Here is an 11452-nt window from a genome sequence, read left to right on the forward strand (position 1 = left end):
CCAATGTGCTAGAAGAAATCATACAACCATGTTGACTCATTACCAAATAGCTCACACACTCTCTCTGTGCTTTCAAACAATCATACTTAGTGACTCTTCTCCCTTAGAGTTTCTTACAGCTTACCTAAATCTTTATTCTTTGTTGCTGACCTCACTTCCTACTTCATTAAGGAAAAAGAAACAATCAGAAAACAATATCAGTGCCCTAAATTACATCTACTCACCTAAGAGATTCAAATATATGCCGATTTCTCCGTTGCCTTATATAATTTAGAGGAAATATTTATAATGGTTTCTAAACCCAATTCTTCCAGGGGTGCCTGGGTGGTTTGGCGGGTTGAGTATCTGACTTCCACTCGGGTTGTGATTTCACAGTTTATGAGTCTGAGCCCCGCGTGAGACTTTAAGCCAACAGCACAATGGAGCCTGCTTTGGATTCTCTGTCTCTCTGTCTGTCTGTCTCTCTCAAAAATGAATAAACCTTAAAAAAACAAAAAACCCCACAGTTCTTTCCATTTTGCTCAAAACCCTTTCCTGTGTCTACCCAGGAACTTCACTTCAGCAGCTTTTTATTTGTTCATTTGTTGTTTTAGCACTCTTCCTTACGGTAATACCTTTACCCTCTTGACTATCTCTATAAGCATCAAACATGATGTCATGTTTTCCATCAGAAAAAGGTGTTTCAGCCAGTATTACTCTCAGTTTGTTATTCCTTTTAATGTAAAACACTCTAAAGCAGAAAAAACGTTGTCAGAAAAAGAGGAATTTCTGCTGACTTCATATGATGTATGAGGCACTGCCTCTCTGAATAAATTACATAAAAAATATAGTGACAGAAACATTTTCAGAATCTGGAAGTCAACTAAAGCCAAGCAATGCATTTAGAAACACTTATTTATGCTGGAAAAACTTTTACAGCTTTGGGTAAGGACACCATTCTCTCACCACTGACTTTTTTTTTAGGTAGTTTTACCAGGTTTGAGTTGGATTTTTAAAAAACGAACAGCTGTGCTGCCAGAGTGCAGACTCAACTTGAGCCGGAGGGAAAAAAACAACCAGGACTGTGTTAGCTATGTTAGCTAAACTAGGCAAAATTTCTAGAGAATAAATACAATTTTGGTTATTTGAGTTTGCAAGTAGCTCAGAAAGAAATTTAATAGGGAGAATCTGGAAATAACAATTATGAAAGAGTTAAATAAGCTTTGTATACACCCCTGGATTTCTGAGAAACTACAACAATGTTGGGAAAACCCAAGAGAACCTGCTAAAAAGTCAAAGAAAAGGGGTATTTGAGAATTAGTTGAATATTAAATATTCTCACCACATAACATGCAGGTCAATCAGTAAAGTGTTTTTGGCTTAAGGTTTATTGGCGTGTCACCAAGATGTGCAGATACATGAGCAACTCATAAGAAACCAGGCTAAAAAATGAAATAATAATAAAACAATCTGGGAACATACCTCAGTGGCTGCACCTAGCAAGAGAGATTTATTGTGGGAATGCAGATACCACAGTTTAAATTCAGACAAGTTACTAAAAATTTTAAAAAATAACAAAAATATAGCATCCCTTTGAAAAACAATTATGAATGCAGGATGGCTATGCTACAATATTTAAGATACTGAGTTTAGAAAAAACAATCTGAGACTTTCAAAGAAACAGAAAAGCATGAACCATAATCAGGAAAAAACAGCAATCAAAAGAATCTGACTCTTAAAACACTGATGTATTGATTTTAGCAGACAAATAATTCAAAGAATCTATTACACATGCATTCAAATAATTAAAATTATGGTCAAGTAATTAAAGGAAATGTCATGGTAATTATTGAATGACTGGAGAACTTCATAAAAACTATCAGAAAGAAACAAAAGAATTAAAAAAGTATAATAATCTGAAATTTTTTAAAAAATCACTTCATGGACTCTGCAGATTTGAAAAAAGAGAAGGAAGAGTCTGAACTGGAAGACAAATAAAGTCTCAAGTTCAAATAATATAGGAAAAAATATTGAAGAAAAATGAACAGTCTCAAATATTTGGAGGACAACATCAACACTCCAACATATGAGTATTGGTAGGTCCAGAAGAAGAAAACAAAGTAGTAGAATCAATATTTGAAGATACCATGTTAAAAACTTTATATATTTAGCAACAACAACAAACAGTACACACGTCCAAGAAGCTCAAGAAATCTTAACCGGAATAAATATGACAATACTAGCACATAGAAACATCATAACCAAACTGCCCAAAGCCCAAGACTGATAACAGAAAAAAAAAAAAAAGACTAATCAAGTTATAGGATAAAAACCTTGAAGTAATTTCTGACAAAATAATGGAGGCTGGAAAGTAGGAATAGCATATTAAAAGTTCTGAAAGAAAAAAGTAGTCAAACATTAAAGCAGCACAATAAAAATCTTTAACATGAAAGAACACAATAAAGAAGAAAAGGAAGAACCAAAAAAAGACTGAAACACATAAAAAATATCAACAAGACAGACATAAATCCAACAAAATCAACAGTTGTATTAAATTTGAATCAATTAGGGGCACCTGGTGGCTCAGTAGGTTAAGCATCTGACTTCGGCCCAGGTCATGATCTCAAGGTTCCTGAGTTTGAGCTGCGTTTAGGGCTCTGTGCTGACAGTTCAGAGCCTGGAACCTGCTTCAGATTCTGTGTCTCCCTCTCTCTCTGCCCCTCCTCTACTCATGCCCTGTCTCTCTCTGTCTCAAAAATAAATTAAAAACAAAATTTTTTTTTTAATTGAATCAACCATAAACTCCAATCAAAAAGCAGAGATTGTCAGATGGATAAAAAAAAGAAAAGATCCAAGTATGTGCTACCTACAGTAGCAAAACTAGAGTCAAAGATACAAATAAGTTGGAAGTAAAGATGGAAAAAGTTTCACCATGAAAGCCATATTCATAAGAAAGCTGAAATGTCTATACTATCAGAAAAAATAGACCTTAATATAAGAAATATTACTAGAGGCAAAGAGATATTTAAAGGTATCGATACATACAGAGCTTACAATAATTATAAATGTCTGTGTACCTAAATACCTAGCTACAAATAAATATGAATTTTACAAAATGAAAGAATTGAAAATAAAAATAGGCTATTCAACAATTATAGCTGGGAATTTTAATAATTCTATATCAGTAATAGATAGAACGACTAAACAGAAAATAAGTAAAGATATAAAAACACTTAAAAGACACTATCAACTAACTTGCCATAACTAATCTATCTATCTATCTATCTATCTATCTATCTATCTATCTATCTACTTATCTATTTTGGCAAGTTGGCACATATATCTATATATCTCTATCTGTGTCTCTATCTATCTGTATTATCTTTATATATCTATACATGGATCTAATAATATCAGGACACTAATCCTTTAAAAACACATACAACATTCTCAAAGAGAGACTGTATACCAGTCCATAAAACAAGCAAAAAAATGTTTTAGAATAATTAAAGTCATATGTAGAATGTTCTCTGGCCACATAGAATCAAATTAGAAATCAAAAAAGGAAAGAAAGCTGTACATTCTATATTTGGAAATTAAACCACACACTTCTAAATAGTACAAAGAATAAATAAAAAGTACAATTAGAAAATATTTTAAACTAAAGTTTGGTTCCTTGACAAGATCATCAGAATTGATTTTCAGCTAAGCCAGCTAAGAGAAACAGAGAGATGACATTGAAACCTCAAATCAGGAATGATTGAGGAGATATCACCATCAACCCTACAGACATAAAAAAAAATGAGTGGAATATTTTTTTCAAAATTTTATTTAAATTCTAGTTAGTTAACATATAGTGTGATATTGTCCTCAGGAGCAGAATTTAGTGATTTACTTACATATGACATCCAACGACAAGTTCTGTCCTTAGTACCCATCAGCGATTTAGCCCATCCCTCCACTCGCCTCCCTTCCAGCAACCCTCAGTTGGTTCTCTATAGTTAAGAGGCTCTTATGGTTTGCCTCACTCTCTGTTTTAATCTTATTTATAATTTTTCTACCCTTCTTCTAGCTTCATCTGTTTTGTGTTAAATTCCACAGATGAGTGAAATAATATCTCCATTGATGTCATTGCAAATGACAGGATTTCATTCTTTTTTAGGGCTGCATAATCATCCATTGTATATTTGTATACCACCTCTTTATAGATTCCTCAGTTGATGGAGAGTTGGGGTCTTTCCATAATTTGGGTGTTGTTGATAATGTTGATGTAATCATTGGGGTGCATGTGTCATTTTGAATCAGTATTTTTTTTAATTTAAATACAAGTCAGTTAACATACAGTGTAGTGTTGGCTTCAGGAGTAGAACCCAGTGATTCATCTCTTACATGTGACACCCAGTGTTCATTCCAAAAAGTGCCCTTCTTAATGCCCATCACTCATTTAACCCATCCCCCACACACCTCCCTCCATCAACCCTCAGTTTGTCCTCAATTGTGAGGAATCTCATATCTGTTGTGCATCTCTATCTATCTATCTATCTATCATCTATCTATCTATCTATCTATCTATCTATCTATCTATCTATATCTATATTGCCTATATAGATATAGATAGAGTGCTGCTATAAAGATTGGGGTACATGTACCCCTTCAAGTCTGTATTTTGTATCTTTGGGTAAATACCAAGTAGTGCAATTGCTGGGTCATGGGATAGCTCTATTTTTAACTTTTTGCATAACCTCCATACTGTTTTCCAGAATGGCTAGACCAGTTTTTAACTACCAGCAGTGTTAAAATGTTCTCCTTTCTCCACATTCTCATCAAAACTTGTTTCTTGTATTGTTAATTTTAGCCATTGTGACTAGTGTCATATGGTACCTTATTGTGGTTTTGATTTGTATTTCCCTGATGATAAGTGATGTTGAGCATCTTTTCATGTGTCCATTAGCCATCCGGATGTCTTCTATGGAAAAAAGTCTATTCATGACTTCTGCCCATTTCTTAACTGGATTATTTGGGTTTTCTTTTTGGTTTTGAGGGGGAGTATTGAGTTTGATAGGCTCTTTATAGATATTGAATACTAACCCTTTATCAGCTATGTCATTTGCAAATATCTTCTATTCTGTGGCTACCTTTCAGTTTTGTTGATTGTTTCCTTCACTGTGCAGAAACTTTTTATATTGATGAGGTCCCAGTAGTTCATTTTCCTTTGGTTTCCTGTGGTGGCATGTCTAGTAAGAAGTTACTGTGGCCAGCATCAAAGAGGTTGCTGCCTGTGGTGTCCTCTAGGATTTTGATGGTTTCCTGTCTCACATTTAGGTCTTTCACCCATTGGATTACATCAGAATATAATGAATAATTTTATGCAAACAAACAAGACCAATATAGAGAGGAAAGGAAACTTCCCAGAGTGGCAAAAATTCCCCAAGCTGTTCAAATAAAAGATTTTTAAAAATCTAAATAGACATATCAAGAAAAATACTTGAATTAATAATTAAAATATTTCTCACAAGGAAAACTCCAGATCTAGATGACTTTACTGTGAATTCTATCATACGTTTAAGGAAAAAATAATACCATTTCAAAACAGATTCAGAAAACAGAAAAGGGAACATTTCCTAACTCCTTTTATAAAACATGGACTACTTGATACAAAATCTAGATAGGTGTATCCCAAGAAAACTACAAAAATAATCCCTTATGGATAGAGATGCAAAAAATTTAAGCAAAATATTACTAAACACATATAGCAAGCAAAAAAATTGTACCACAAACAAGTGAAGTTTATCACAGTAATGTGAGGTTGATTTAACATAAAAATTAATATATAATACCATATAAATAGATTAAATAAACACAAAACAAGATGATTGTATCAATAAATGAAGAAAAGTCATTTTGACATTTAATACCTTTTAATACTAAGAAACAAAACAAAACAAAACAAAAAATTCTCAACAAATCATAAATAGTCATGTGAAAAGACTGTAGCATTCTTTTACTGGGAAAGTCAAGTTAATTCTGTGATGAGGAACCACTACACATTCCATAAAATATGGCAATGCCGTGCATTGGCAAGAATGTGCAGAAACTGGAATCCTTTTACATTATTTTTGGAAGTATAAAATAGTTCAGCTACAAACAGTTGGACATTTTCTTCTAAATTAGAGAAATGCCTATCATACCATCCAGGAATTCCTTTTCTAGATATCTACCCAAACATGTCCATACAAAGACTATACGCTAATGTTTGTAGTGGCATTTTTATAATAGTCAAAAGCTGTGAACCACCTGGATGTATTTCAACTACCAAAGGAGTGAAATAAATATGCTTTTACCATACGATAATGTGCTACTCAGCAAGGAAAAGGAACAAACCATGAATACATTTGGCAACATGGATAAAACTCAAAACATTGTTAAATAGGAGAAGACAATATACTTTATTATTCCACTAATATGAAATTTCCTGTAAAGGTAAATTATAAAAATAGAAAGCATATGTCTGGTTTCCCAAAGCTGGTGAGAGGCCCAGGACTAACTTAAAACCACCATCAAGGAATCTTTTTATGTAATGGAAGTTTTAAAACTGTTTTGGGATAATTATTTCACAGTTATATAAATTTAATTTAACTTTTCAAATTGTACACTTAAAATGGAACAATCTAGGGCACCTGGGTGGCTCAGTCGGTTAAGCGTCCAGCTTCAGCTCAGGTCATGATCTCATTGTTCATGGGTTTGAGCTCTGTGTCAGGCTCTGTGCTGACAGCTACCTCGGAGCCTGGAGTCTGCTTCGGATTCTTTGTCTCCCTCTGTCCCTCATCCTCCCCTACTCATGCTGTCTCTCTTTGTCTCTCAAAAATAAATAAATAAATTAATTAAATAGCAAATTAAAATAAATTAGGAGACTATATTCTATGAGAGGTAATGTTAACCTTGCTAGAATGGTAGAAGCAAAGATGAACAGAATTTGAACTATGTGAAATATATTTTTCTCTGGACTCAATAGGCCTTGGTAAAGGACCAAATATTAGGAGGAAGGTAAGAAAAGATCTGGAATTTTGATTTGGGCAACTGGGTGGATTGTGCTATAGTTAGTGCATGATTTATTGAAATTAAGTAGGTAGGAAGAAAAGTTTTGTTTTTGTTTTATAGTGTTCATCATGCTAATTTTGAGTTTCCTATTTGATACACATATAGAATTATCAAGTAGGAATTGGCCCGGAGATCAAGGCAGAATACAAACCTGAAGATATGCTTTTTGGGATAATCAATATATAGAGATATTAAATCAATAGAATTTGATAATCACTCAGTGAGAGTGGATCTAAAGTATAGGGCAAAGAGCAAATAAAAGACACACTAACATTTTTTGATGTAGGAGAAAGATAAAAGAATATCAAAGAGTGGAAATTAAAGCAGGGGGAAAACATGGTATCACACAAAAAATTAGAACCCAACATGGAGGCAATTTTCCACTGCCTTGAATCCTGCTATAAAAAAGAATAAGGTGACAGGCCCATGGTGACACCTGCAAAGATGGTTTCCAAAGATGGTTAAAGAATTGAGGAGATAATGGGAAATACAGAGAAACAGACTACAGACCACAACAATGAAAAAGGGCTTTACTGTGAAGCAGAGGAAGGAATGTTTACTAGAAGGCATGTGGAACATGAATGAGCTTTTCTTTTATATTTTTTCCTTCTCTTCTTTCCTTTTTTCTTTTTTCATTTGTTCATTCATTCGTTCTTTCATTCTTTCTGAGAGAATTGTAAAGATTAGGCACTAAAGTATATTTACATCTTGGTATAGCTAGTGAGGCATCATTCACATGGGACTCAGACGCATTCTATATTTGGATGGTTGCCATCACAAATTTGCATTAGGAAAACCTAGGTCCTCTGAGATCAAGACAAAGAAGAGCAAAATGCCCAGAAGGCTGCATCTGTGTAATTGGTGGTCCTGGGGACATCTCCAGGAAACTTTGTCTCTAGAGGATCACTTCAGAGGGAATTCTAGACTGGTGCTGCTGATTTTAAGTCTCTGGCCATACTGCTGGGATGGCCCGCATAGCATCTCCTAGACTAGGCTTTGGGTGAGTTGGGAAATAAATGGAGACCTGGGTAATGCTTTCTCTCAGGATACTTTCACAGAATGGAGGGGACTGTGGTTATGGACAATTCATAGAGAAATAGAGGTCATGATTGAATGGATGTGGTGAAGGAGGTAGGATCTGTTAATCCTGGCATACTGTTTGATCTGGACTTTGAATTTGATGGCAGAAGTTGTCCCTGTGGATAAAAGCTTATCATCTCCTATAGGACTAAATAGAACTTCATGGAGCTCCTGATTGGCTCATTCGGTTAAGTGCCTGACTCTTGGTTTCAGCTCAGGTCATGATCTCATGGTGAATTCTAGCCTCAGTTCAGGCTCAGTTCTGTCCTGACTGTACAGAGCCTGCTTGGGATTCTCTCTCTTTCCCTCTCTCTTTGTCTCTCCCCTGCTTGCAGTCTGTCTGTCTGTGTCTCTCTAAAAAAAAAAAAAAAAAAGGAAGGCCTAAATAGAACCTCAAAGCATAGTGTTTAGAGCACTCAGATTTAAGTTTTAGTTTTGAGATTCAAGTAAAGTCAATTAACTTTTCTGACTCTTGTCTTACTCATGCATACTGGCAACAGTACTTTTCCCATAAGGCTTTTTGATCATTAAAAGAAGATGTATGTAAAGAGCCAAAACAGAGCCTGGAGCATAAATAAGCATTCAATAAATTTTAGATATTTTTATTATTAAAAGACTAAAATAATTTTAAATGTCTGCTCATTATTTGCATTGTCTCAGTTTCAGCAGGAATTTTTTTCAGCAAGAATTATTTTTCCATTTCCTTTACCTTTTTCATTAAAATAGAAATAACTATTCTAACTGTACATTCAGTGTTGATATTATTCTACCAAAGGCTAATTAGAGAAACAAGAGCCCTGTACATTTTTGTCCTTCCCTCAGTCCCGGCTCAAGGCAAAAAGAAAATATATCTCTTCCCCAAGTGAGAGACTAGTCCATGGTTCCTACCAAGGACAGATCCAGGGCCCATAACTATGCTTCAGCCTGTAGCTCAGACACTTTAATAAGGAGTATATTATTTTCAGTTCTGTCCTTCAGATTATATCTTTTCTCCCTGGATGCCCAGATGGAAAAGAGCATTGAATTGTAGTTCCTTAGTAGATAGAAAAGACTTGTTATCTACCTTCTCCTCCAGCTCTGTCTGCACATATGCTTCATAAGCCACAGAAGCTCCTGTCCTTCTGCTGTGAGGAAAACTTAGGTTTGATACTGTCCATGGTTTATCACTAGTATTGACAGAGACAGTTAAGCTGAGTCCAGCTGAGGATACAGGCTGAAATACTGACTCAACTGTAAAGCATGTCTTTGTTCAACCAGGGCACACATTCCTCCCCTATTTCTGGTCTTGTTTTTCCTGTGTTCTTTGATAAGAAGTTGTTCCTTTTGGTCCTCTGATTACCATGGCATGCCTAGCACTTAGTAGGCATTTGACAAATATGAAGTCATTAATCATAAATTAATTAAACATGAAAAGCTTTTTCTGAGTTCTTTAGATCTTAAGGAATCAAGAGTCTAGTGTATAATCCTCATTTTGAATTCTGGAAGTGCTCTGCTCGTCTTTGGATTGAGCACCTTAGATGGTCAGTGTGGTGTGGCTTTTGGGTTCTATTCCCTCAGAATAAATTGTCCTTATTCTTCTCTTCCTCTTACTCATTTTCCACTACCCATGACACCTACTGATATATCATTCTTTCATATCTGATTTATCTAGGATCTACTTCCAATAAATCTTTTACAGTCAGCATTCACAATTAGGTGCAGAATCCCTGAGCACAGATCCAGAAAGTTCCCCATCATGAGCACTGCAGCAGCCACCACCGGCAAGCCTGTGATTTTCAGTGTCAGGCTAAACTAACTGAGGGATGGAGAGATTTAGGTACTATAGAATTTAATCAAAATATAAAAATAATATATGGGTAGGTAGATACATTTAGTGGCACATAAATAGATTTCATGACTTACAAATACTTTGAAAGATACTTTTCACATTAAGCAAACATTAAAAAGTTTATAGGTAATAGATATTGATTATAGCTACACTTTAATGAGTGTTTATTCTTTGCTTTTTCTCATCCAAATGCCCTCTCAATATTTCCAGTGAATACTTTTTTAAACTATTCCATGGTAGGTGCTATTATTTTCATTTTCATTTTATTTATTTATTTTTAATCTTTTTATGTTTATTTACTTTTTAGAGAGAGAGAAAGACAGAGTGTGAGTGGGGGAAGGAATAGAGAGAGAGGGAGACATAGAAGCAGGTTCCAGGCTCTGAACTGTCAGCACAGAACCTAACACAGGATTCAACCCATGAACCATGAGATCATGACCTAAGCCGAAGTTGGATGCTTAACCGACTGAGCCACCCAGGCACCCATCATCTTCGTTTTAAGAGGTAAGGAATGAAGCACAGAGATTATTAAGTAACTTGTCTAAATCATAACACCAGGATTCAAACCCAGGTTATCTATCTCCAGTGTTTTTAGTTTTGAAGCTATTTTCTTAGTCAAATTTCCAGAAAAGAGACAGAGACAGAGAAAAATATATAAAGAGACACAAGTTATGCAGTATATAGGTAAAAAACCCACAAAGCCAGGTGGATCTAAAATTTCTCAAGAGGACCCCCAGAATGTTGGTATCCTTTAAATCTGTCTTCTGCTGGACCAATTTTTCAAATTTCAATAGAAATTTCCATAACGATGGAAATTTTCTGTGTCTGTACAATACGGTTCAATCTCCACTAATCATATGTAGTTATTGAACACCTGAAACATGGCTAGTACAACAAGGTACTGCAGTTTTAATTGAATTTAATGAATTTAAATGTAAATAGGCACACATGTCTAGTGGCTACAATATTGGACAGTGTAGAACTAAACAACTGACGTATAAGAAACTTGGAGTAACTCTATCCCATCTCTATTCGTGCCCAAGCAGCCAGGGCTTTTTGCCCCTTTTGCTTTGTCTAGTGACTTTTCTCCTTCTTGTGACCCAAATTTCCTGTTCCATTTTCTCTAACGTGGGTCCTGTGATAGGTTTCAATAATACATGAATTCACTTAATTTTTATACAGAATTTACACACGTCTGTGTGTGTGTGTGTGTGTGTGTGTGTGTGTGTGTGTGTGTGAACATTCCTATTTGGGAGACTTTTTATGAGATTCTCATAGGGTTATAACTCAAACAACGTTTAAAGCCACAATAGTACCACACTTTCTTCCTAAACCTTTATTAGCTGTGGCTACGCTGGCCCAAAATGTCATTAACTCAGCTGCACATTTGGATATATCTTCCTGAAGATAATAGCAAATAATTGAAATAGAAGAGAGAAGAGAGCTGTGTGGCACCAAGATTTTAAT

This window comes from Suricata suricatta, chromosome 11, assembly GCF_006229205.1.
Source record: "Suricata suricatta isolate VVHF042 chromosome 11, meerkat_22Aug2017_6uvM2_HiC, whole genome shotgun sequence".
Lineage (NCBI taxonomy): Eukaryota > Metazoa > Chordata > Mammalia > Carnivora > Herpestidae > Suricata > Suricata suricatta.